Below are 26,124 nucleotides of genomic sequence, written 5' to 3' on the forward strand. Positions count from 1 at the left end.
ATAGGAATATGGGTTCCGTCTATCACCCCACCACAGTTAGGGAATCTCATTGCAGCAAAGCGATCCACTATGACCTGCACATTTCCCAGAGTCACCCTTGATAGCAGCAGCTCAGTAATCTCATTGGCTACTTGGATCACAGCAGCTCTCACAGTAGATTTGCCCACTCCAAATTGATTTCCAACTGATTGGTAGCTGTCTGACGTTGCAAGCTTCCAGAGGGCTGTTGCCACTCGCTTTTTGAACTGTGAGGGCTGCTCTCATCTTGGTATTCTTGCGCTTCAGGGCCGGGGAAAGCCAGTCACAAAGTTCCATGAAAGTGCCCTTACACATACGAAAGTTTTGCAGCCATTGGGAATCGTCCCAGACCTGCAACACTATGCAGTCCCACCAGTCTGTGCTTGTTTCCCGGGCCCAGAATTGGTGTTCCACGGCATGAGCCTGCTCCATTGCCACAAAGATGGCCAAATTGCCGGGGCCGGTACTTTGAGAGAAGTCTGTGTCCATGTCCTCATCATTCTCCTCACCGCGCTGCCGTCGCCTACTCGCCTGCTTTTGCAGGTTCTGGTTCTGCATATACTGCACGATAATGCGCATGGTGTATAGAGCGGTCACAACTGCCGCGGTGATCTGAGCGGGCTCCATGCTTGCTGTGGTATGGCGTGAGCAGCAGAGCAGAGTGGCAGTGGCGGGTGAATGACGATGCTGACAGCAATATGGCGCCCGCACGGAATAAGGCGCAAAATGATTGTCGGCCATTGCTTTCACAGAGGGAGGGGGGAGCAAGGCAGCAGACAGTGCTGGTGGCTGGGAGAGCATCCTGAGGCAGAATGGCCCCCTCAAGGATTGAACTCACAATCCTGGGTTTAGCAGGCCAAAGTTCAAATCACTGAGCTATCCCTCTGCCAATATTCCAGGCAGGACTGAATCTCTGTTAGACAAAACTTAAAGAAGAGAATGACCTGAGTCACTCCCATTTATGTGCAGGCGCCCCTGACAGACATTACCGAGGTCTGCCAGGAGCACCCATGTCCACCCAGGCGCCCTGACCAAGGCTGGCGAAGAGCACCCAGGAGACGACGAGGACGGCTACTAGTCCTACTGCACTATCTGCTGCCACAAGGCAATGAGCTGCTGCTGTGTAGCAATGCAGTCCCATGTCTGCCAGCACCCAGGAGACGTACTGTGACGGTGAGCTGAGCGGGCTCCATGCTTGCCGTGGTATGGCGTCTGCACAGGTAACCCAGGAAAAAAGGTGCGAAACAATTGTCTGTCATTGCTTTCACGGACGGAAAGCGGGAGGTATGGGGGGGGGCCTGATGACATGTACCCAGAACCACCCGCAACTATGTTTTTTGCCCCATCAGGCATTGGGATCCCAACCCAGAATTCCAATGGGCGGCGGAGACTGTGGGAACTGTGGGATAGCTACCCACAGTGCAACACTCCGGAAGTCGACGCTAGCCTCGGTACTGTGGACGCACTCCGCCGACTTAATGGTCATAAGTGGGGACCCACACAAAATCGACTGTATAAAATTGCTTTCTAAAAATTCGACTTTTATAAATTCGACCTAATTTCATAGTGTAGACATACCCTTAAATTACAAGCATTGAAAAAACGAATGGGACAAGCACTATCTCTAGCTCATTTTCTTGCAAATATTCTCAATGCCAGGGTCGAACCTTAACTGCTGAAGAGGAGGAGTTTGCTGGATGTCCATATCATAGCCATCATCCTTCCATAATGCCAACTATAATAAACTTCAGAGCTAAGGGTGAACCATTCAAGAAATATATGTTTGCTGAAGATGTTTTAAAGAAAGTCACACAAGTGAACTGGTGGAACTGATTTAACCACTTGCATTCAGACACTTTTGAAGTGATAATCTCACTTTTAACAGCAGTAGCCTCTTCTGCCAATGTAGAAAGAATATTTTCTTCCTTTGGACTAATTCATTCCAAACAGAGAAATCGTTTGGGACCTGAAAAAGCAGGAAAGCTTGTTTTTCTTTTCCAGATTATGAACAACAGGAAAATGAAGGTGAAGACAACTGAGTTAGCTGCAGAAGCCAATATTTTAAGTTTCTCATGTTGACTTGGCTGACATAGTCGATTTAATTTTGGGTGGGTTTTTTTTAATATTTCATTTAACCATTTTAGTTAAAAACATTTTAACAAAAACAAACCTGATTTTAAAAAACTTGAATGTTTAACTAAATTCAAAAATCCATGCTTGTTTTGTTAAAATATTATATGTTTGCTGTTGAAGAAAAAAATCCAGAATACATAACATTGTTGTTTTAGTTAAATAAAACAATTTAAATATCTGTCTGGTGATGTTCTCCTCCTAATGCAGCATGGCAAGAAAATCCTCCAAATGTTAATGAGTAACCTGTTGAACTGGAGCTAGTTCACCTCCCAATGACTTCATAAATATCTACTTCAATTACCTTTGATAAATGAAAAATCCAAACAATCATTCATTTTCTGATATAGCCATAAAACTAATCTGAAAATTTTTCAAAATAAATCACTTAAAAAATGTATATAGCGTGTACCTTCTAAAAATGAAACCTACATCTATCTTTGAGTTGTGAAGAATATGTATTAAGGTTATAACAACCAACAAGAATGTACTTTTATGTAGAAATCCATGATTAAATCAAGTCTTCCTGACGAGTGATTTAAATCAAATCCACCCTGATATTGCGCCATAATTTTATTTGAAAATTGGCTTTCTGCAACAACTGTGCTAGGTGCCTCTTCTTTTTCCCAGCTTTCTTCTGGGGCTCATCTCTTGAGAACTGCTCCTGGGTTGGCTTGCTGGCTCATTCCATTCCATCCTACTCCTCAAAGGACCCACCTACTTGGCTTCCTCTTCCTTCCTTGAGGGCTCTCACTCCTTCACTCATGGAGCACTGAAAACTCATCCTAGCTATCATTCAATTGCTACATACCGTATTCCTATTCTGAATAGGATATAACTTTACCTGTGCTTCACTTGTGCTAAACACGGGCCTAAATCAGTTTCTTTCTGGCACTGCCTGTGGAGCAATAAGTAACTACTGTGCTCAGATTCACGACTCAGTGCTAATCAATGTGAATTTCAATCTGGCACTGCATCTATGGGGTACAGATGTGAAAGACCCAGTTGAAAGAACTGTATACTATGTCACCAATAGGAAGGAAACTGATCCTTACTTTACTGATCACTTCATCCACTCCAGCTTTTAGAATGGTTTCAGAGTAGCAGCTGTGTTAGTCTGTATTCACAAAAAGAAAAGCAGTACTTGTGGCACCTTAGAGACTAACAAATTTATCTGAGCATAAGCTTTCGTGAGCTACAGCTCACTTCATCAGATGCATTCAGTGGAAGATACAGTGGGGAGATTTATATACATAGAGAACATGAAACAATACACACTGTAAGGAGAGTTGATCACTTAAGGTGAGCTATTACCAACAGGAAAGCTGGGGAGGGGGGGACCTTTTGTAGTGATAATCAAGGTGGGCTGATAGCGTAGGGCCTCCTCAGCACTCCCAGCTATCTTTGAGACACCACTGACTTCCTGAGGAAACTACAATCCATCGGTGATCTTCCTGAAAACACCATCCTGGCCACTATGGATGTAGAAGCCTTCTACACCAACATTTCACACAAAGATGGACTACAAGCCATAGAATCATAGAATCATAGAATATCAGGGTTGGAAGGGACCTCAGGAGGTCATCTAGTTCAACCCCCTGCTCAAAAGCAGGACCCATACCCAATTAAATCATCCCAGCCAGGGCTTTGTCAAGCCTGACCTTAAAAACTTATAAGGAAGGAGATTCCACCACCTCCCTAGGCAACGCATTCCAGTGTTTCACCACCCTCCTAGTGAAAATGTTTTTCCTAATATCCAACCTAAACCTCCCCAACTGCAACTTGAGACCATTACTCCTTGTCCTGTCCTCTTCCACCACTGAGAATAGTCTAGAACCATCCTCTCTAGAACTACCTCTCAGGTAGTTGAAAGCAGCTATCAAATCCCCCCTCATTCTTCTCTTCTGCAGACTAACAATCCCAGTTCCCTCAGCCTCTCCTCATAAGTCATGTGTTCCAGACCCCTAATCATTTTTGTTGCCCTTCGCTGGACTTTCTCCAATTTATCCACATGCTTCTTGTAGTGTGGGGCCCAAAACTGGACACAGTACTCCAGATGAGGCCTCACCAATGTCGAATAGAGGGGGACGATCACGTCCCTTGATCTGCTCGCTATGCCCCTACTTATACATCCCAAAATGCCATTGGCCTTCTTGGCAACAAGGGCACACTGCTGACTCATATCCAGCTTCTCGTCCACTGTCACCCCTAGGTCCTTTTCCGCAGAACTGCTACCTAGCCATTCGGTCCCTAGTCTGTAGCTGTGCATTGGGTTCTTCCGTCCTAAGGGAAGGACCCTGCACTTATCCTTGTTGAACCTCAGATTTCTTTTGGCCCAATCCTCCAATTTGTCTAGGTCCCTCTGTATCCTATCCCTCCCCTCCAGCGTATCTACCACTCCTCCCAGTTTAGTATCATCCGCAAATTTGCTGAGAGTGCAATCCACACCATCCTCCAGATCATTTATGAAGATATTGAACAAAACCGGCCCCAGGACCGACCCCTGGGGCACTCCACTTGACACCGGCTGCCAACTAGACATAGAGCCATTGATCACTACCCGTTGAGCCCGACAATCTAGCCAACTTTCTACCCACCTTATAGTGCATTCATCCAGCCCATACTTCCCTAACTTGCTCACAAGAATACTGTGGGAGACCATGTCAAAAGCTTTGCTAAAGTCAAGATACAATACATCCACTGCTTTCCCTTCATCCACAGAACCAGTAATCTCATCATAGAAGGCGATTAGATTAGTCAGGCATGACCTTCCCTTGGTGAATCCATGCTGACTGTTCCTGATCACTTTCCTCTCATGTAAGTGCTTCAGGATTGATTCTTTGAGGACCTGCTCCATGATTTTTCCGGGGACTGAAGTGAGGCTTACTGGCCTGTAGTTCCCAGGATCCTCCTTCTTCCCTTTTTTAAAGATTGGCACTACATTAGCCTTTTTCCAGTCATCTGGGACTTCCCCCCTTCACCACGAGTTTTCAAAGATAATGGCCAATGGCTCTGCAATCACAGCCACCAGTTCCTTTAGCACCCTCGGATGCAACTCATCCGGCCCCATGGACTTGTGCACGTCCAGTTTTTCTAAATAGTCCCTAATCACCTCTTTCTCCACAGAGGGCTGGCCATCTATTCCCCATGTTGTGATGCCCAGCACAGCAGTCTGGGAGCTGACCTTGTTCGTGAAGACAGCGGCAAAAAAAGCATTGAGTACATTAGCTTTTTCCACATCCTCCGTCACTAGGTTGCCTCCCTCATTCATTAAGGGGCCCACACTTTCCTTGGCTTTCTTCTTGTTGCCAACATACCTGAAGAAACCCTTCTTGTTACTCTTAACATCTCTCGCTAGCTGCAGCTCCAGGTGCGATTTGGCCCTCCTAATTCCATTCCTACATGCCCGAGCAATGTTTTTATACTCTTCCCTGGTCGTATGTCCAACCTTCCACTTCTTGTAAGCTTCTTTTTTATGCTTAAGATCTGCTAGGATTTCACCGTTAAGCCAAGCTGGTCGCCTGCCATACTTACTATTCTTTCGACACATCGGGATGGTTTGTCCCTGTAACCTCAACAGGGATTCCTTGAAATACAGCTATCAGGAACACTATCCCCGATAATGTCACGGCAAACCTGGTGGCTGAACTTGGTGAATTTGTCCTCACCCATAACTATTTCACATTTGGGGATAATGTATACCTTCAAATCAGCGGCACTGCTATGGGTACCTGCATGGCCCCACAGTATGCCAACATTTTTATGGCTGACTTAGAACAACGCTTCCTCAGTTCTCGTCCCCTAATGCCCCTACTCTACTTGCGCTACATTGAGGACATCTTCATAATGTGGACCCATGGAAAAGAAGCCCTTGAGGAATTCCACCATGATTTCAACAATTTCCATCCCACCATAATCCTCAGCGTGGACCAGTCCACACAAGAGATCCACTTCCTGGACACTACGGTGCTAATAAGCGATGGTCACATAAACACCACCCTATACCGGAAACCTACTGACTGCTATTCCTACCTACATGCCTCCAGCTTTCATCCAGACCACACCACACGATCCATTGTCTACAGCCAAGCTCTACGATACAACCGCATTTGCTCCAACCCCTCAGACAGAGACAAACACCTACAAGATCTCTATCAAGCATTCTTACAACTACAATACCCACCTGCTGAAGTTAAGAAACAGACTGACAGAGCCAGAAGAGTACCCAGAAGTCACCTACTACAGGACAGGCCCAACAAAGAAAATAACAGAACGCCACTAGCCATCACCTTCAGCCCCCAACTAAAACCTCTCCAAAGCATCATCAAGAATCTACAACCTATCCTGAAGGACGACCCATCACTCTCACAGATCTTGGCAGACAGGCCAGTCCTTGCTTACAGACAGCCCCCCAACCTGAAGCAAATACTCACCAGCAACCACACACCACACAACAGAACCACTAACCCAGGAACCTATCCTTGCAACAAAGCCCGTTGATAACTGTGTCCACATATCTATTCAGGGGACACCATCATAGGGCCTAATCACATCAGCCACGCTATCAGAGGCTCGTTCACCTGCACATCTACCAATGTGATATATGCCATCATGTGCCAGCAATGCCCCTCTGCCATGTACATTGGCCAAACTGGACAGTCTCTATGTAAAAGAATAAATGGACACAAATCAGAAGTCAAGTATTATACCATTCAAAAACCAGTCGAAGAACACTTCAATCTCTTTGGTCACTCGATTACAGACCTAAAAGTTGCAGTTCTTCAACAAAAAACATCAAAAACAGACACCAATGAGAGACTGCTGAATTGGAATTAATTTGCAAACTGGATACAATTAACTTAGGCTTGAATAGAGACTGAGAGTGGATGTGTCATAACACAAAGTAAAACTATTTCCACATGTTTATTCCTCCCCGCCCCCCCACTGTTCCTCAGACGTTCTTGCCAATTGCTGGAAACGGCCCACCTTGATTATCACTAGAAAACGTACGCCGCCCCCCACCCCCTTCCGCTCTCCTGCTGGTAATAGCTCACCTTAAGTGATCACTCTTGTTACAGTGTGTATGGTAACACCCATTGTTTTATGTTCTCTATGTATATAAATCTCCCCACTGTATCTTCCACTGAATGCATCCGATGAAGTGAGCTGTGGCTCACGAAAGCTTATGCTCAAATAAATTTGTTAGTCTCTAAGGTGCCACAGGTACTCCTTAGCTTTTAGAATGCAGGTCAATGAAATCAGATCTTGGCCTTTTAAAGACACGCACATTAACTGCACAGTGCAAAAGAAAACTTCTGTAAAACCTGAGGACTGTACATAGTAGCATTCAGCATTAACCAATACCACCAAGATACATCTACAGTTATTTCCTCCTGCCTAGGCTACAACACAAACTAGATAAAACTTAAGCTAAAGATGTTACTTTATATCTATACTAGGAAAAAGGATGAGTTTAGGTCAGACTTAGCGAGCATATACATATGTTACCTAAATCCTATCTAAACTTGACCACGTTTCCTAGTCAAGACAAACCCTAAAAGGTCTTAGGTCTTAATTAGGCTGTGATGGTCACACTCCACTGCAGGAGGAGGATGTGTGTGACTTTCCACCTCTGCTGAGGCTATAGCTATGTTTGTTGAAATGTGATCATAACTTTTATTTCACAACTACCAAAATGGAAAATTTTATTGTCAGTGTAAACAAACAAATGAATTGCTGATTCATTTTAAGGTCTGGGGTAAATAAGGATGGGCAGTCTGAAAAAGAAAATGCATGTGTGCAAAAAAAATTTTTAAAATAGTGACATTTGTCACTTTTATAATTCAAATCGCCATAGTAGCAGGGTGAAGCAAACTAAATGGAAAGCTTTTAAAATTGCCAATGTTTGGATTTTTTATAATGGCAAAAATCTCCCAGGCCAGTCTGCACATTTCAGGACAGTATTGAGACTCCTTGGGTTGATGGTAATATCATACCAGGGGATACCTTTTCTTGTCCAAAGCACCTCATTGATAAAACAGTGTTTCTTAGGGCTTGTCTACACATAAAAAATAATCTGGGATAAAACAGGGTGTACATTTAAAATTGATTAACTATTTCTGATTATTCTGGAACAGTTATTTCTGATTAATTCTACATGTGGACACTCTTATTCCGGAATAAGAGTGTCCACATGTGGAATTAATCAGAAATAACTATTCTGGAATAACTTAAGACCTTAGAATAGAATCTCTCATCAAAAGGGCCTTTTCTCCTGTGAATTCACAGCTGTAAGTTACCACTGCTTTTTGTCTTCTGTGGCTGAAGCACAATTGCAATCTGATTGTGAAATCATGCTCCAAATGACTGCACAGTTCCAGTCCTCTTCTCAGACACTTTTTGTTTAACAATGATTCAAAACAATGCACCCCAGTCAGTCTCAATGGCAACTTTTCTCAAATGCAGCCATCACAGGCTTTTCGTGTGGCCACGACAGCCTCCTGGGCGGTGATGGGGAAGCATCGGCCCCTCCCCCTCCCTCCTTGTTGCTCCTAGATGCACTGCCCTGCACTGCCTCTGGAGAGAGGTGGGGCACAATGTGGCAAGAGCAAGGTGAGTTCTTGACCTATGTTGGGTGGGGGAGGGGGTTTGGATGGAAGGCTTCAGCGACGAGACTTCAGGGCAGCGGCTACTAGCCTCCAGCCCCTGGTTCCAGCCGTATGGCTGCAAGCACTGGCTCCAGTCACACAGTGGCAGGCACTGGCCACAGGCACCAATCCCCAGCCTAGCCGCACAGCAGTGGGCTCCAACCACAGGGCTTTGGGTGCTAACCCCTGGCTCTGGAGCTTCAGTTGGCCTCTTACCCCCAGTTCCGGCTGTGTAGTGGTGGGTGCTGGCCCCGGTCTCCAGCTACATGACCCTAGCCCCTGGTGCTTATCCCCTGCCCCAGCTGCACGGCAGCAGGCACCGACCCACAGCTCTGTTCCCGGACTCCAGCCATGTGGTGGTGGGAGCTGGCCCCAGGCGCTGACTCCAGGCTCCAGCCATGCACCCCTGGACTCCAGGACCCAGATCCAGGCTCTAAACATGAAGCGGGAGGCACTAGCCCTGGGCGCTGACCCACAGCTCTGGCTGTGCAACAGTGGGCTCTGATCCCTGGCTCTGGCCACGCAGTTCCTGTCCCTAGCTCTAGGCACTGAGCCCCACCCCTGGCCGCTTGGCAACAGACACCAGGCCCGGGCTCTGGCCATGTGACATTGGGGCTCATCACCCAGCCCCCCACCCCCTGCCCAGGCCCCTGCTTCCTCCCCCGGCCCCACATCCATCCCACCATTGCCACTGGTCCCTGCTGCCTCCCCCTTTGGCCCCCCCTATCCAGGGCTTAATGGGTCCTGGGGCTTGCTGAGAAAACTGATATTAAACATGCAAGTATAATTTTTTTACAGCAGACTTACTAGCTGTTGGTGAAAAGTGATACTTGTATGTTTGTTAATATCACTTGTCACTTTTCATAGCCTTCCACGTAGCTACTAAGGCTATGTCTACACTACGAAATTAGGTTGAATTTATAGAAATCGATTTTTTAGAGATTGATTTTATACAGTCGATTGTGTGTGTTCCCACTTAAGACCATTAAGTCGGCGGAGTGCGTCCACAGTACCAAGGCTAGCGTCGACTTCCGGAGCGTTACACTGTGGTAGCTATCCCATAGTTCCGCAGTCTCCGCTGCCCATTCGAATTCTGGGTTGAGATCCCAATGCCTGATGGGGCAAAAAACATTGTCGCGGGTGGTCCTGGGTACATGTCATCAGGCTCCCCCTCCATGAAAGCAACGGCCAACAATCGTTTTCACACCTTTTTCTGTGCAGGCGCCATATTGCTGTCAGCATCATCATCCACCCACCGCTTCTGCTGCCGCTCTGCTCTCCTGCAGATGCCATACCACGGCAAGCATGGAACCCACTCGGATCGCCGCAGGCAGTTATGACTGTTCTAAACACCATGCATATTAGCCAGCAGTATATGCAGAACCAGAACCAGAACCTGCAAAAGCAGGCGAGTAAGCGATGGCAGCGCAGTGAGGAGAGTGATGAGGATATGGACACAGACTTCTCTCAAAGTACGGCCTCGGCAATGTGGAAATCATGGTGGTAATGGGGCAGGTTCATGCAGTGGAACGCCGATTCTGGGCCCAGGAAACAAGCACAGACTGGTGGGACCGCATAGTGTTGCAGGTCTGGGATGATTCCCAATGGCTGTGAAACTTTTGTATGCGTTAGGACACTTTCATAGAACTTTGCGACTTGCTTTCCCCTGCCCTAAAGAGCAAGAATACCAAGATGAGAGCAGCCATCATAGTTCACAAGGGAGTGGAGACAGCCCTCTAGAAGCTTGCAACGCCAGACAGCTACCAGTCAGTCGGGAATCAATTTGGAGTGGGCAAATCTAGTGCGGGGGCTGCTGTGATCCAAGTAGCCAACGCAATCACTGAGTTGCCGCTACCAAGTGTAGTGACTCTGGGAAATGTGCAGGTCGTAGTGGCTGGCTTTGCTGCAATGAGATTCCCTAACTGTGGTGGGGTGATAGACGGAACCGATATCCCTATCTCGACACCAGAGCACCAAGGCAGTGAGTTCATGAACTGAAAGGGGTACTTTTCAATGGTGCTCCAAGCACTGGTGGATCACAAGGGACGTTTCACCAACATGGGATGGCCGGGAAAGGTACATGATGCTCGCATCTTCAGGAACTCTGCTCTGTTGAAACAGCTGCAGCAAGGGACTTTCTTCCCATGCCAGAAAATAACCGTTGGGGATGTTGAAATGCCTATAGTTATCCTTGGGGACCCAGCCTACCCCTTAATGCCATGGCTCATGAAGCCATACACACACACCCTGGACAGTAGTCAGGAGCTGTTCAACTGTAGGCTGAGCAAGTGCAGAATGGTGGTAGAATATGCATTTGGACGTTTAAAAGCGCACTGGTGCAGTTTACTGAGTCATTTAGACCTCAGCGAAACCAATATTCCCATCGTTATTACTGCTTGCTATGCGCTCGACAATATTTGTGAGAGTAAGGGGGAGAAGTTTATGGCGGGGTGGGAAGTTGACGCAAATCACCTGGCCGCTGATTACGAGCAGCCAGACACCAGGGCAGTTAGAAGAGCACAGCAGGGCACGCTGCGCATCAGAGAAGCTTTGAAAACCAGTTTCATGGCTGACCAGGCTATGGTGTGAAAGTTCTGCTTGTTTCTTCATGAAAACCAGCCCCCTTGGTTCACTCTACTTCCCTTTAAGCTAACCACCCTCCCCTCCCCCCCTTCGATCACTGCTTGCAGAGGCAATAAAGCTATTGTTGCTTCAAATTCATGCATTCTTTATTAATTCATCACACAAATAGGGGGATAACTGCCAAGGTAGCCCGGGAGGGGTGGGGGAGGAGGGAAGCACCAAGTGGGGTGAGGGAGGAGGGGAGGTCAGAAGGACAAGGCCACACTGCACTTCAAAACTTATTGAATGCCAGATTTTGTTGCTTGGGTAGTCCTCTGGGGTGGAGTGGTTGGGTGCCCAGAGGCCCCCCACCGTGTTCTTAGGCGTCTGGGTGAGGAGGCTATGGAACTTGGGGAGGAGGGCGGTTGGTTATACTGGGGCTGTAGCAGGGGTCTGTGCTCATGCTGCCTTTCCTGCCCCTCAACCATACACGGAGCATATCAGTTTGATCCTCCAGTAGCCTCACCATTGACTCCTGCCTTCTGTAAGCAAGCTGACGCTACCTATCATCTTCAACTCACCACTTATTATCTTCAACCCGCCACCTGTCCTTGCGTTCATATTGTGCTTTCCTGGACTGTAACATTGTCTACCTCCACTCATTCTGCTGAGCTCTTTCAGTGTGGGAGGACTGCATGAGCTCAGAGAACATTTCATTGCGAGTGCCTTTTTTTCGCCTTCTAATCTTTGCTAGCCTCTGGGATGGAGATGATAGGGGGAGCGTTGAAACATTTGCAGCTGTGGGGGGAGGAGGGAGAATACTAGTTAAAAAGACACATTTTAGAGAACAACGGGTATAGACTCTTTCAGGGTGAACCTTCCTGTTAACAGTACATAGCAAATGTGCATTACGTACAAGGTCACATTTTGCCTCTTATACTGAGGATCTGCCGGTTTAGTGTGAGAGATCATACACGCAGGGCTGGTGGGCAACAGAATTCGGCTTGCAGGAGACATGGTAAGCCACAGTCTTTTGGCTTCTTTAACCTTCATAACATGTGGGAATGTTTCAGACAGCAGCGCCCTCATTTCCCATACCAAACAGCCATTGGGTTGGCCATTTAAAATGGGTTGGCAATTGAAAAGGAAGGGCTGCGGTTTTCGGGTTAACATGCAGCACAAACCCAACTAACACCCCCATCACACACACACACACACACACAATTCCCCTGGGATGATGGCTTCACCCCTCCCCCCACCGTGTGGCTAACAGTGGGGAAGATTTCTGTTCAGCCACATGCAAACAGCCCAGCAGGAATGGCCACCTCTGAATGTCCCCTTAATAAAATTCCCCTATTTCAACCAGGTGACCATGAATGATATCACTCTCCTGAGGCTAATACAGAGAGATAAAGAACAGATGTTGCTTGACTGCCAGCAAACACTGGGACCATACGCTGCCAAGCTTCTGGCCTGGCGTGGTAAAGTGTCCTATCATGGAGGACGGAATAAGGCTGCCCTCCCCAGAAACCTTTTGCAAAGGCTTTGGGAGTACATCCAGGAGAGCTTTATGGAGATGTCCCTGGAGGATTTCCGCTCCATCCCCAGACACGTTAACAGACTTTTTCAGTAGCTGTACTGGCCACAAATTAATCATTAAACACACTTGTTTTTAAACCATGTATTATATTTACAAAGGTACACTCACCAGAGGTCCCTTCTCCGCCTGGCAGGTCCGGGAGCCCCCCTTGGGTGGGTTCAGGGGGTACTGGCTCCAGGTCCAGGGTGAGAAACAGTTCCTGGCTCTTGGGGAAAATGGTTTTTCCGCTTGCTTGCTGTACGCTATTGTCTTCCTCGTCTCCAGAATGCGCATCCCTGTTGCATGATAATCCACTGATGGAGCAAAAGCACAGGGGTTGGGTAGTGGTGGTTGCACCCCCTAGAATGATATGCAGCTCATCATAGAAGCGGCATGTATGGGGCTCTGACCCCGAGTGGCCATTTGCCTCTCTGTTTTTTTGGTAGGCTTGCCTGAGCTCCTAAAGTTTCACACGGCACTGCTGCGGGTCCCTGTTATAGTCTCTGTCCTTCATGCCATTGGAGATTTTTTCAAATGTTTGGGCATTTCATCTTTTGGAACCGAGTTCTGATAGCACAGATTCGTCTTCCCATACAGCAATCAGATCCCGTACCTCCCATTCAGTCCAAGCTGGAGCTCTTTTGAGATTCTAGGACTCCATCATGGTCACCTCTGCTGATGAGATCTGCACTCACCTGCAGCTTGCCACGCTGGCCAAACAGGAAATGAGATTCAAAAATTCACGGGCCTTTTCCTGTCTACCTGGCCAGTGCATCTGAGTTGAGAGTGCTGTCCAGAGCGGTCACAATGGAGCACTCTGGGATAGCTCCCGGAGGCCAATACCGTTGGATTGCGACCACACTACCCCAAATTCAATCTGGCAAGGTCTATTTCAGCGCTAATCCCCTCGTTCGGGGAGGAGTACAGAAATAGATTTTAAGAGCCCTTTAAGTTGAAGTAAATGGCTTTGTCGTGTGGACGGGTGCAGGTTAAATCGATCTAACACTGCTAAATTCAACCTAAACTCGTAGCGTCGACCAGGGCTAAGTGTGCTGTTATATTTACGAATATACAAATATCACTTTTCACAGCAAGCCCCAGGACCCATTAAACCCTAGATGGGGAGGCAACGAGGGAGGAAGCATTAGTTTGCCAAAAAACCCTACAAATATGAATTACAATGATTTGGATGTGAGTCTGGATATTTAATTGTTTTTCCTATAGTTAATTAAGTATTTTAGGAAAAAAGTGTCAAGGCGGTCACCGGTGAGAGTTGATCGCAGCACTCTGAGGCCACCAAAAAATTTGTTGTGAGAACCCCTGCCATAAGGTATGTTTGCACTGCAGCTGGGAGGTGTGATTCCCAGCCAAGGTAGCCGTGTAGATGCTACAGCACTGGCTGGGGCTAAACCCCAGGGCTCAGACCCATGGGAGACAAGAAGGTTTTTACTCCTGTGGCTAGCCTGAGCTGCTGCTAGTACCATAACATCCACACTGGTATTTTTAGTATGCTAGCCAAGTCTACCCAAGATGGGAACCACACCTCCTAGCTACCGTGCAGACATACCCTAATGTCTAGCCCTTGTCTTCTGGCCTTCTTCCAGGGTTTCACAGCCCTTCCCTATTGCGGCTTCTCTGTCAAAGTCTCCCTCTTAGGCCTGCTGCCTGACAGGTGTGGAGAAATCCCTTGCCCAGTGATCTGTTACAGCACCCTCCCCATTCCTTGCCAGCTTTAGCTACCCCTTCACTGGCATGAGAGGAGCATCAAGCCCGGAGCCACAACTGCAAACTGAAGACACTCAACTGTAATCAAATTAAGCCAAATATATTTCAGTTGAGAAATCCATCCGCTCGGCTCAACTAAGACAGACAACTTTTTACGTAAAATCATCAGAATAAACCCCAAAAAATGTTTAATATATTTTAGCAGAGCAGATTTGAAATACATACATCCTCTTTCCACAGCCTTGAATAGTTCCTCTTATATACTGCAAATCTGGTTTATAAAAACAACTCAAAAGGCATGCATCTGACAAAGTGGGTATTCACCCATGAAAGCTTATGCTCCAATACATCTTATAAGGTGCCACAGGACTCTTTGCAACTCAAAAGTAGTTAGTTTCATTCCAATATACTTCAACTAATTTAGATTATATCACCATGAATGTGCTAAAACACACAAGTTTTCAGTGGTGAGTAAATAAAGGCAGAGGAAGTAGATGGTTTTTCTTTGCAAACATCAGAATGCACACACCCCTCCAGATCAGCAAGAAAATAGCCTTGTCTCATTTTACTAACAGCTCATGAGCACACCAAGAGAAAGGAAATGCTGCCATGGCAACACAAACCAGGCTGTTATTTGAAACCATACTGCAGACACTTAACTGTCCCCTAACTGCACAACTTTCAATATCAATTCTTCCAATTTCAAAGATTGAGAAAAGCATAACATAAAATTACAACCATCCCACAATATACTTTGCAGTGCTATCCTAGATCAGGCAATGTTTCTCAAAGAGTGATCTGGATGGCTGCCAGGGCAGAACATGAGCAATGAAAAGCAGAAATATCTACCCAACTTCTTCTGTTTATTCATATACATACATACATTTATGAGTCACCAAATCAGATGCAATAGGACTGCTAACCTATCCCCACAGCATCAACTACCAGCACAGAAAAGGCACACTATGACTCCACTAGGTGATGAAGAACTGTTTGAGCAGGCTGCTGGAATAGTCACACCTAAATTAGAAAGCATGAATAGAGGCATATTTCCAGTTTGTACCTAGAAAAACAAATATATACACCACATGATGTTTGAGGCAGAAGGAGGAAGAGAAATTCCTTCTGGCTAGTTGGGAAGGAATACAGGTGCCCTTGAGTCCTGATAAATCACTTGCCCCTAGAGAGAAGCTGGTGTGTTGCTTTCTCTTCACTCCTGGTTGAGTAAGTGGTAACAGTAGGGCCACTACTCTTTGAACCACTGCTAAGAGAACCCCAGTAGAAGCCAGATGTCTAATTCAGATGCTTCATTAACCAATTTTGGGCAATTTTGTGCCTTCCTCCATGTGCCAGAGGTCTCATGAGCCAGTTAAGGATCTCAGCAGAAGACACAGACTTTGTTCTCTATACAGGGCTGCAGGGAGTTTGTGGAAGTGCAACATTTTGTGAAGAGTGGGAGGCAGGAAATGAAAGGCGTCAGACAACAAATCAAGAAAAAGCAGCTTCTTGCTCCATTAGAAGAACATAAATTCTGTAAAAAAAAGAATCACAGCATTGCAGTTAAAACCTTGTTGGAAAGAATAATGGGTAAGGTTCCGAAAGTAATGATTATATAGCTGAGCCCAAGCTATATAATCTAAGCCTGGTCTGTCTCCAAGCATATACAAGAGGAAGAAGAGCCCACTGTGAAGATTTTGGGACATGAAGGCAGGGCTCAAATTTTGAGGGTACACACTGGTATTGCATATCAGCACCTCTTTCATGCTACCTTCTTATTCTGCAGAATGTAAGCCTTCCATTTTAAAAAAAAGAGTCTCTAGCTATTCTGGTTGCTGAAATAGCCTTGAAAACATGAACTGAATGTAACTGATGCCATGATATCTGCTTGCATTTGCAGTATCTGAAACATCTCTGGGGGTCCTAACTCAGAGACCCAGTGATAATAACGTTATTATATTAACTATAATATTAACTATTTCACTGGTCATCAAAGCACATACGAAAGGAGAGGGAGGATTCTATTCTGAAGATCTGCACAATATACTGTGTGTGACACCTCATTTTAGCACTGTCAGTGAGTGGGCTTAGGAGATACCACTTTTCACCACCCCACCAGTCAAAAAGGAGCCAAGTCCAAAGTGCCTAGCAGAACCCACAAGACATGTGAAGTCTCCCAGATGGAGCCAAGCGCAAGTAGTACCCAGTGGCCTTACCATGGGGTAGCCTGGTATGAAATGTCCCACGGGAAAGCCAAGCGTAAGTAGCCTACGAAAAGAACAATGAGATGAAGGAGCCCAGTGTGCATGATCATATTTTGAACATCTGCACAGTATACTGAGAATGGCAATTCTCATTGGTGGAGCTTATTTGGAGGGAGGAACTTGAAAGAGTACCACCATAGTTTTCTCCCCCAACCGCACACAGTATGACCCCAGCATAAAGAGGAGAAGAAAATAAGAGTTTTAATTAGAGCTGGTCGGGATTTTTCCCACTCAAAACATTTTTTCATCCGTAAATGTCATTTTGTCAAAACTGAAACTGTTCGCAGGAAACAGCTGGTTTCATAAAATCTCCCAATCAAAAACATTTTGAGATTGTCAAAACAGGGCATTTTGACATTTTCAAAACAAAATGTTTCATTTTGGGGAGGTACCATGACTTTTCATTTCAAAATGTTACTTAATCTACATTCAGAAAGACTTAAAATGACTGAAAACAAAACATTTTGAAATTATGGAAACAAAACATATTGCTTGGCCTGATTAGGAATTTTTTTTCATCAGTAATTTGTGAAAAAATTCAAGATTGACTTTTGTCCTGATTTGGGATGGGAAACATTTTTGATGTCTCAATATTTGTGGGACAGGAAAATCATTTCCCCTCTCAGGTGTAGTTTTAATGCTTACCGTTGGATAACTGTTGGAAAGTGGATGCTTTTGAAAATCCTGTTCTGTTCTTTTAAATGCTTTCAGTACTCTGGAGACTACTAAACGGTGGAATTCATAGGAACTTGGGGAAAATGTTCCTGTGGAATACATTTGTATGCTCTCTCTGTTGGGGAATGATAAAATCTTTTCTGAATTTTAATCTCATCTTTCCAACTAGACAGGTCACAACTGGTGAAAACAATTCTGATTCTCTTCTCACATCAGTTTTACAAAAGTATGACTCCATTGACACAATGGAATTACTCCTGATTTGCAAAAGGGCGAGAGAAGAATCAGACCATCTGCAGTTCCTGCTGCCAATATGCAAGATATTCAAGGTGTGACTGGTGACTACTGAAGTGAGAGATTTTCCAGATGGGAGACATCTTTGTTTTAAGGAAAAAAAATCACACACTAGGCACAAGGTACACAAGGGGTGTATGGGGTGAGTTCAAAACATAGTACCTCTGCATATTAGACAACCATACCCTCAAGTGATGGTTTGCTTGCAGTTGGTTACGGTGACTACCTCAACTCTCATTAGTGGCTCCAAGTATCTGCGGCTAACAGGGGAGTTTTTCAAGGGACTTCTCCAAGGAGCGATAACGTGACCCGTCAGGTAAGTTTGTTGTCTGTCTGTGTGTATGTGTGTTGCGGTGTGCTTGCTGCTGGACTGAACTATACTGTGTGGTCTGTTAGTTTGGCGGACCATGTGTTGACAGTGTGTGTGCTGAGCCTAACAGTCTGCTAGGCAAGGCTGAGAGCTTCTTAATGAGGCCTTGATCCCTTAAGCCCTTTTAGCATCCATCAGCCCTTAACCAGGGGCCAGGGCTACTCAGGAAGACCAGGGCTTTAAAAAGCCCACTCCTAAGCCACCAGAGGAGCTAGCGAACAGGGGAGTTTTGCGAGGGAGTTTACAGGTGGAGTGGGGGGCTAGATACACATTACATTCGTTAAACTTAAGCCACACAAAAAACCTCGATAGAAACAAAACCTCAACAAAGGAACTAACTTCAGGAGTAAAAAGATAATGCAGGCAGAAGTCCAACAACAGAGTAGGGGCTATCCAGTTTATTGCACTCAATGCAGCATGTATGATTACCTGCCCTATGGGCAGGTGGCATAGGTGTGCATTCGGTGCGAGGAGCTCCTGGCCCTCAGAGACCATGTACGGGCTTTGGAGACCAGGGTGGCTGAGCTGGAGGAGCTAAGGGAGACAGAGAGGTACATAGATGAGACTTTCCGGGACACAGTAGAATGGTCCCACTCCCTGTCTGACAGCCTCTGTGCTGTTGAGGAGGATGAAAGTCTCAGGGAAGGAGAACATCCAACTGGAGCAGAGGGAAACAATCCCATAGTTAGGACCCTCCTTCCAGATGATGTTGTGGTATCCTTTCCCCCTGAGGATACCTCTCTGGGGGAGGGAACTCCAGTTATTAGGAAGAGACAGGTATTAGTAATGTGTGATTCGATCATTAGAAACATAGATAGCTAGGTTTGAAATGACCAGGAGAACTGCATGGTGACTTGCCTGCCTGGTGCGAAGGTTGTGGATCTTTCAAGACATCTAGATAGGCTTATGTGTAGTGCTGGGGAGGAGCCAGTGATCATGGTACATATAGGTTCCAGTGACATAGGGAGGGATAGGAGACAGGTCCTGGAGGCCAAATTTAGGCTTCTGGGTAAGAGACTGAAGTCCAGGATCTCCATGGTAGCATTCTCTGAAATGCTTCCAGTTCCACGCGTGAAGAGTTCATGTAACGTTCATGCACCTGGAAACAGTCAGGGCACACCCTGACTGTTGTGTAGGAGCGATGCACACATTGCTCTGTCCAAGGACATGGACCATGGGAACATGGACCATTGGGAGGTCAAAATAAGGACATCAACTGTGGGAAGCTTCCTTGGCCTAGGCTCAAGACCTGAGAACAAAGATTGTAGTAGATAGAGGCTGGTAAATAAGAATATTAATCAAAGTCATATTTTTTCCTTTGTTGATGCCTTTTGCGGTCGGAGTATGTAATGCACAGGGGGGAGAGAAATAAAAGAGAGGTGGAAAAGCTGACAGGGGCAATCCCGTCAGCAGACCAGCCTGCTTGCTTGCCTAAAGCCGTGTCCTGTCTTGTATTGAACCGCCACACATGCGTAGGGCCAGTTAGACAGGCAGAACTGCAGGGTCTCAATGCGTGGATGAGACGATGGTGTAAGGAGGAGAGGTTTTGATTTCTTAGGAACTGGGGAAACTTGGGAAAGGGGGAGCCTATACAGGAAGGATGGGCTCCACCTAAACCAAAATGGAACCAGATTGCTGGCACCTAAAAATTAAAAAGGTTGTAGAGCAGTTTTTAAACTAAGGGCTGGGGGAAAGCCGACAGGTGTGGAGGAGCACGTGGTTCGGACAGAGACATCCCTTAGGGGAGGATCTACTAAAGGAGATTGTCCATGTCCTAGTAAGGAGGAGAGGATGGAAGATGATAAAATACAGGTAGGATCTTATGAGAAACAGTCAAATTAAAAAAAGTCTCATTCCATTACATCACGTAGCGGCAGACAGCTAAAAAGTGACAAGTTTTTAAAGTGCTTCTATACCAAGACTAGAAGTCTAAATAATAAGATGGGTGAACTAGAGTGCCTCGTATTAAATGAGGATATTGATACAATAGGCATCACAGAAACTTGGTGTAATGAGGATAATCAATGGGATACAGTAATACCAGGGTACAAAATATATCGGAAGGACAGAACAAGTCATGCTGGTTGGGGAGTGGCACTATATGTGAAAGAAAGCATAGAATCAAATGAAGTAAAAATCTTAAATGAACCAAACTGTACCATAGAATCTCTATGGATAGAAATTCCATACTCTAATAATAATAATATAGCAGTAGGGATATATTACTGACCACCTGACCAGGATGGTGATAGTGACTGTGAAATGCTCAGGGAGATTAGACAGGCTATTGAAATTAAAAAAAAAAATCAATAATAATGGGGGATTTCAACTATCCCCATATTGACTGGGTACATACCACCTCAGGATGGGATGCAGAGATAAAGTTTCTTGACACTTTAAATGACTGCTTCTTGGAGCAGCTAGTCTTTAAACCCTGCAGAGAGGCAATTCTTGATTTAGTCCTAAGTGCAGCACAGGGTCAGGTCCAAGAGGTGAATATAGCTGGACTGCTTGGCAATAGTGACAATAATATAATTAAATTTAACATCCCTGTGGCGGGGAAAACACCACAGCTGCCCAACACTGTAGCATTTAATTTCAGAAAGGGGAACTACACAAAAATGAGGTTACTTAAATAGAAATTAAAAGATACAGCACCAAAAGTAAAATTCCTGCAAGCATGAAAACTTTTTAAAGACACCATAATAGAGGCTCAACTTAAATGTATACCCCAAATTAAAAAACATAATAAGAGAACCAAAAAAGAGTCACCGTGGCTAAATAACAAAGTAAAAGAAGCAGTGAGAGGCAAAAAGTCATCCTTTAAAAAGTGTAAGTTAAATCCTAGTTAGGAAAATAGAAGGGAGCATAAACTGGCAAATGAAGTGTAAAAATATAATTAGGAAGGCCAAAAAAGAATTTGAAGAACAAGCTAGACAAAGACTCAGAAAGTAATAGCAAAAATTTGTTTAAGTACATCAGAAGCAGGAAGCCTGCTAAACAACCAGTGGGGTCACTGGATGATCAGGATGCTAAAGGATGTGTGGAAGATTCCCAAACCTTAGCCATTCTTTTTAGGTATCAAATCTGAGGAACTGTCCCAGATTGAGGTGTCATTAGAGGAGGTTTGGGAACAAATTGATAAACTAAACAGTAATAGTCACCAGGACCAGATGGTATTCACCCAAGAGTTCTGAAGGAACTGAAATGTAAAATTGCAGGACTACAAACCGTAGTCTGCAACCTATCATTTAAATCAGCTTCTGTACCAAGTGACTGGAGGATAGTGAATGTAACGCCAATTTTTAAAAAGGGTTCCAGAGGTGATCTCGGCAATTATAGGCTGGTAAGCCTGACTTCAGTACCGGGCAAATTGGTTGAAACTATCGTAAAGAACAAAATTGTCAGACACATAGATGAACATAATTTGTTGGGGGAATAGTCAATATGGTTTTTGTAAAGGGAAATCTTGCCTCACCAATCTACTAGAATTCTCTGAGCATGTGGACAAGGGGGAATCCAGTGTATTTATATTTTCAGAAAGCCAAGGTGCCTCATCAAAGGCTATTACGCAAAGTAAGCAGTCATGGGATAAGAGGGAAGGTCATCTCATGGATTGGTAACTGGTTAAAAGAGGAAACAAAATGTATGAATAAATGGTCAGTTTTCAGAATGGAGAGGTAAATAGTGGTGTCCCCAGGAGTCTGTACTGGGCCCAGTCCTATTCAACATATGAATAAATGATCTGGAAAAGGGGGTAAACAGTGAGGTTGCAAATTTTGCAGATGATACAAAACTACTCAAGATAGTTAAATCCAAAGCAGACTGCAAAGAGCTACAAAAGGATCTCACAAAATTGGGTGACTGGGCAACAAAATGGCAGATGAAATTCAATGTTGATAAATGCAAAGTAATGCACATTGTAAAACATAATCCCAACTATACGTATAAAATGATGGGGTCTAAATTAGCTGTTAGCACTCAAGAAAGAGATCTTGGAGTCATTGTGGATAGTTCTCTGAAAACATCCACTCAATGGGCAGTGGCAGTCAAAAAAGTGACCAGAATGTTTGGAATCATTATGAAAGGGATAGCTAATAAGACAGAAAATACCATATTACCTTTATATAAATCCATGCCCACATCTTGAATACTGCATGTAGATGTGGTCACCACATCTCAAAAAAAGATATTGGAATTGGAAAAGGTTCAGAAAAGGGCAACAAAAATTATTAGAGGTATGGAACGTCTGCCATATGAGGAGAGATTAACAAGACTAGGACTTTTCAGCTTGGAAAAAAGACAACTAAGGGGGGATATTATAGAGGTATATAAAATCATGATTAGTGTGGAGAAAGTAAATAAGGAAGTGTTATTTACTCCTTCTCATAACACAAGAACTAGGCGTCACCAAATCAAATAGGCAGCAGATTTAAAACAAAAAAAAGGAAGTATTTTTTCACCCGATGCACAGTCAACCTGTGGAACTCCTTGCCAGAGGATGTTGTGAAGACCAAGACTATAACAGGGTTAAAAAAAACCTAGATAAATTCATTGAGGATATTAGCTGGCTGTTAGCCAGGATGGGCAGGGATGGTGTCCCTAGCCTCTGTTTGCCAGAAGCTGGGAATGGACAACAGCGGATGGATCACTTGATGATTACCTGTTCTGTTCATTCCCTCTGGGGTACCTGGCATTGGCCACTGTTGGAAGACAGGATACTGGGCTAGATGGACCTTTGGTCTGACCAAGTATGGCTGTTCTTATGTGCCCTGCAGTACCACACCCCAGAATCTTACCTCAACTGGCATACGAAACCTAGTGTGATCACTAATGAAAGGGTGTGTATGGCCTTCCAAGTGCATGAAGTCTCCTACAACAAAGATGGTAATACAACTTCCAAAATATAACATTGGCAGAAACAGTGCTGGAGCATGCTAGTGAATAGCTTTAGAGCAGCACTGCAGACAGATTATGATACATTAGTCAACCACAAAAAATCAAGGAGTTGTGGTCAAACACCTGTTGAATACTGGAGCATAGAAATTGAATGAAGAATGGAAAAGAAAACAAAAGCATGCCAGTTCAGTAATCATTCGGACAAACCAAGTCTGCATTCAATGCAGAAACAAAAGCAGGGGTAAAGAGTATGCAATAAAAAAAAAAAATACACAGAATATGGAATTACGTGATGAACCCAAAGGCTCTGAGCCTTGATCAGAATATAGAATGTAAGAACATTATACAAAGCTGGAGCACTTAGGGTAATGATGCACGAGTTGAAAAGACAGGAGTGGGAAATCATCAGTTGATTCAAAACGAGATGGGAAGGCAAGGAGAATTCTACCATGATTAACACAGGATATTGACTTCAGGAAAAGAAGATGGAAGACATAGGATGGAATTGCATTGGGCTAAAGCCAAAGAAAGCCAGGATCTTATGGCATTTAACCCACAAATTCTTCATATGCTAAAGGCAATATTCAGAATCAAATCCAGTGCAGTCATAATAGTACAAGTATCTGCACCGACCTCAGCAGCGCGCAAGAAAGAAACTGACTAATTTTACAGCTACAGAAAACAATACAACAGGTTTCAAGACAAAATGTATTGTTGGTTATGGGAGATATTAATGAGAAAGTAGGATCAAATTGGAATTTCTGAACGATAGGCAGATTCTGATATGTTCAAGAAAATGGAAGTGCAGAATGGCTACTAAATATCTCCCTAAGTAACAACCTGGTGATAACTAACACACTTTTTCAACAAGAAAGCTTCAGAGAAACTGGACTTGGATATCTGATGGCCAAACAAAGAACATGATAGACTTTGCACCTGTGAATCACAGATGGAAATTGAGTGTGTTGTATATATCATTTGCCACTGTTATCAGATCATATGTTGTTGGCATCAATGAGGTTGAGGCTGAGAGCAACTGAAAAAGTACGAAGAACTAAGATCTATGGTGTGGACAAACTGAAAGAGCCAGATATGAGGGGGAAAATACAAAGCAGCCATGTGGAAAATGAACGTTGAAGAGATGGCGTAAAAGATGGGATTACAAGAGCAGATCAATAAGTGTTGGGCTATAAGGCCTAAATGATGAAAACAAGGTGTATAATAGATGGAGTTGAGTTGCAGGTGAGTGACAAGCATAGGAAGCTGAAGGAAAATAAAAAGGAAGACTCAAGTCTAAAAGCTGAATACAATAGGTTGACCAGAGAGATAAAACAGAAAGCTGAGAGAGAAATTACTAGATAACTTAACAATGCTAAGAAGCAGAAGAATATGTAAAGAGAATCATGACACTGCGGTTGTATTGCAAGATAAGAGAACTGAGTGGGACACAAGTGGAAGATGTCAGCAGTGAAAGATAGGCGGGGCAAAAAATTGAGGATGAACAAGAACAGTATAAATGATGCAAAGAATACTTTGAAGAGCTGTGCAACATGCATAAAACTGTAGATGAAACTGTCCTGGAAAAGTTTCCCACTATAAATGAGGGAGAGCAGAAACTGGAATACTTAGTAGTAGTAAAGATCTCAACAGGAAGTTTGAAAAAAGGAAAAGGTGCCAGGAAGTGACAACATACTGCAGCACTGTTGCAAGCAGGTGAGGAATACATGATAAGGGCAATGCACAAGCAAGTCAACAAGATTTACAAGCAAGAACAAGTGCCAAACATGGGGGAAATTATAATAGTATAGATCTATAAAAAAGGTGATAATGAGAGTGTCAAAGAACTACTAAGGAATCAACTTATTGAGTGTGCCAGGAAAAGCTTTCACCAAGACACTGCAGAGGAGAATAAGGGTATGTCTACACTGCAATGTAAGCCCAGGGTTAATGGGACTGTAGTAAGCTGATCCATGTTAGGGAAATACCGGGCTTGAGCATCTACATTGTATTTTAACTCTAGGTTAAGAATTTTCTGACCCATGCTTGAACTAGGGCTCTGGCATCCACACTGCAGTGCTCAGACCTGAGTCAAAGTAACCATATCCATTTCCCTAGTGCTATTCCCCAGAATGTGACCACTCTAGCACTAGGACTGTGGTGCACTGTGGGAAAACTTTACTGCCCGCCCTGCCATTTACCAGGAAGCAGATCACTTTACAAAGGACTTGATCAGCTCTCTCTCCATTGCAAACCCAGGAGGATGTTTGATCGTGTGCTTGCAGATCGGTGATCAGAACAGAATGGGTTAATGTTGACCTGAGCTTCTGCCGTTTGCAAAGGGGGTGTGACTTCCATTTTCAGTAGTGTGGACTGCAGATTGTTGGGATAGAGAGGACTAAGGAAGTTGTCCCATGGAATTGCTGGATACTTCTGGATGACTCCTGAGATCTGAGTGAAGCAGGGCTGTGTCTACACTGCAAAGCAACACAGTTTGGACTCTCCAGCCCTGCAGGGTCCTGGGAACCTGGGTTCGAGCTCTGGGTTAGCAAAATTGCAGTGTAGATGCAAGGGAGGTTAGCCTTAAGCCCGGACTCAAGCATGGGCTTATGCTGCACTGTAGAGTTACTCTAAGAGGTATTTGTATGCTGCGCTTGCAGAGGAACAGGCTGTATTTAGACCAAGATGAAGACGGATACCACAGTAGTACACTGAACACAACTAAACATATTATAGATGCCAAAGTTGCTGTAAAAAGGCTTTCGATGCCATAACCCTTTTCTCCACATGCTAAGTCTTGAGAATGTAGGACATCCTTGAGAAAATGATCAAGCTGATAGAAAATATCTAGAGAAAGTCAATGAGTATGATTAAAGTAAACAGGAAGCTAATGGAACGGTTCAGGTTGACCACAGGAGTGAGACACGGATGAACACCAGATTTGTTCAGCATGGTATTGGAAGCAGC

General features: G+C 44.6%; 1 protein-coding gene across 6 annotated transcripts in view; it reads right to left on the reverse strand.

Moving 5' to 3' along the window:
• The window catches only part of FOXN2 (forkhead box N2), a 125,424-nt gene that overhangs the window by 36,847 nt on the left and 62,453 nt on the right, over nt 1-26,124 (reverse strand). The gene's annotated exons all lie outside the window — the stretch shown is intronic.

Source organism: Eretmochelys imbricata, chromosome 3 (assembly GCF_965152235.1).
Source record: "Eretmochelys imbricata isolate rEreImb1 chromosome 3, rEreImb1.hap1, whole genome shotgun sequence".
In the NCBI taxonomy this organism is placed as follows: domain Eukaryota; kingdom Metazoa; phylum Chordata; order Testudines; family Cheloniidae; genus Eretmochelys; species Eretmochelys imbricata.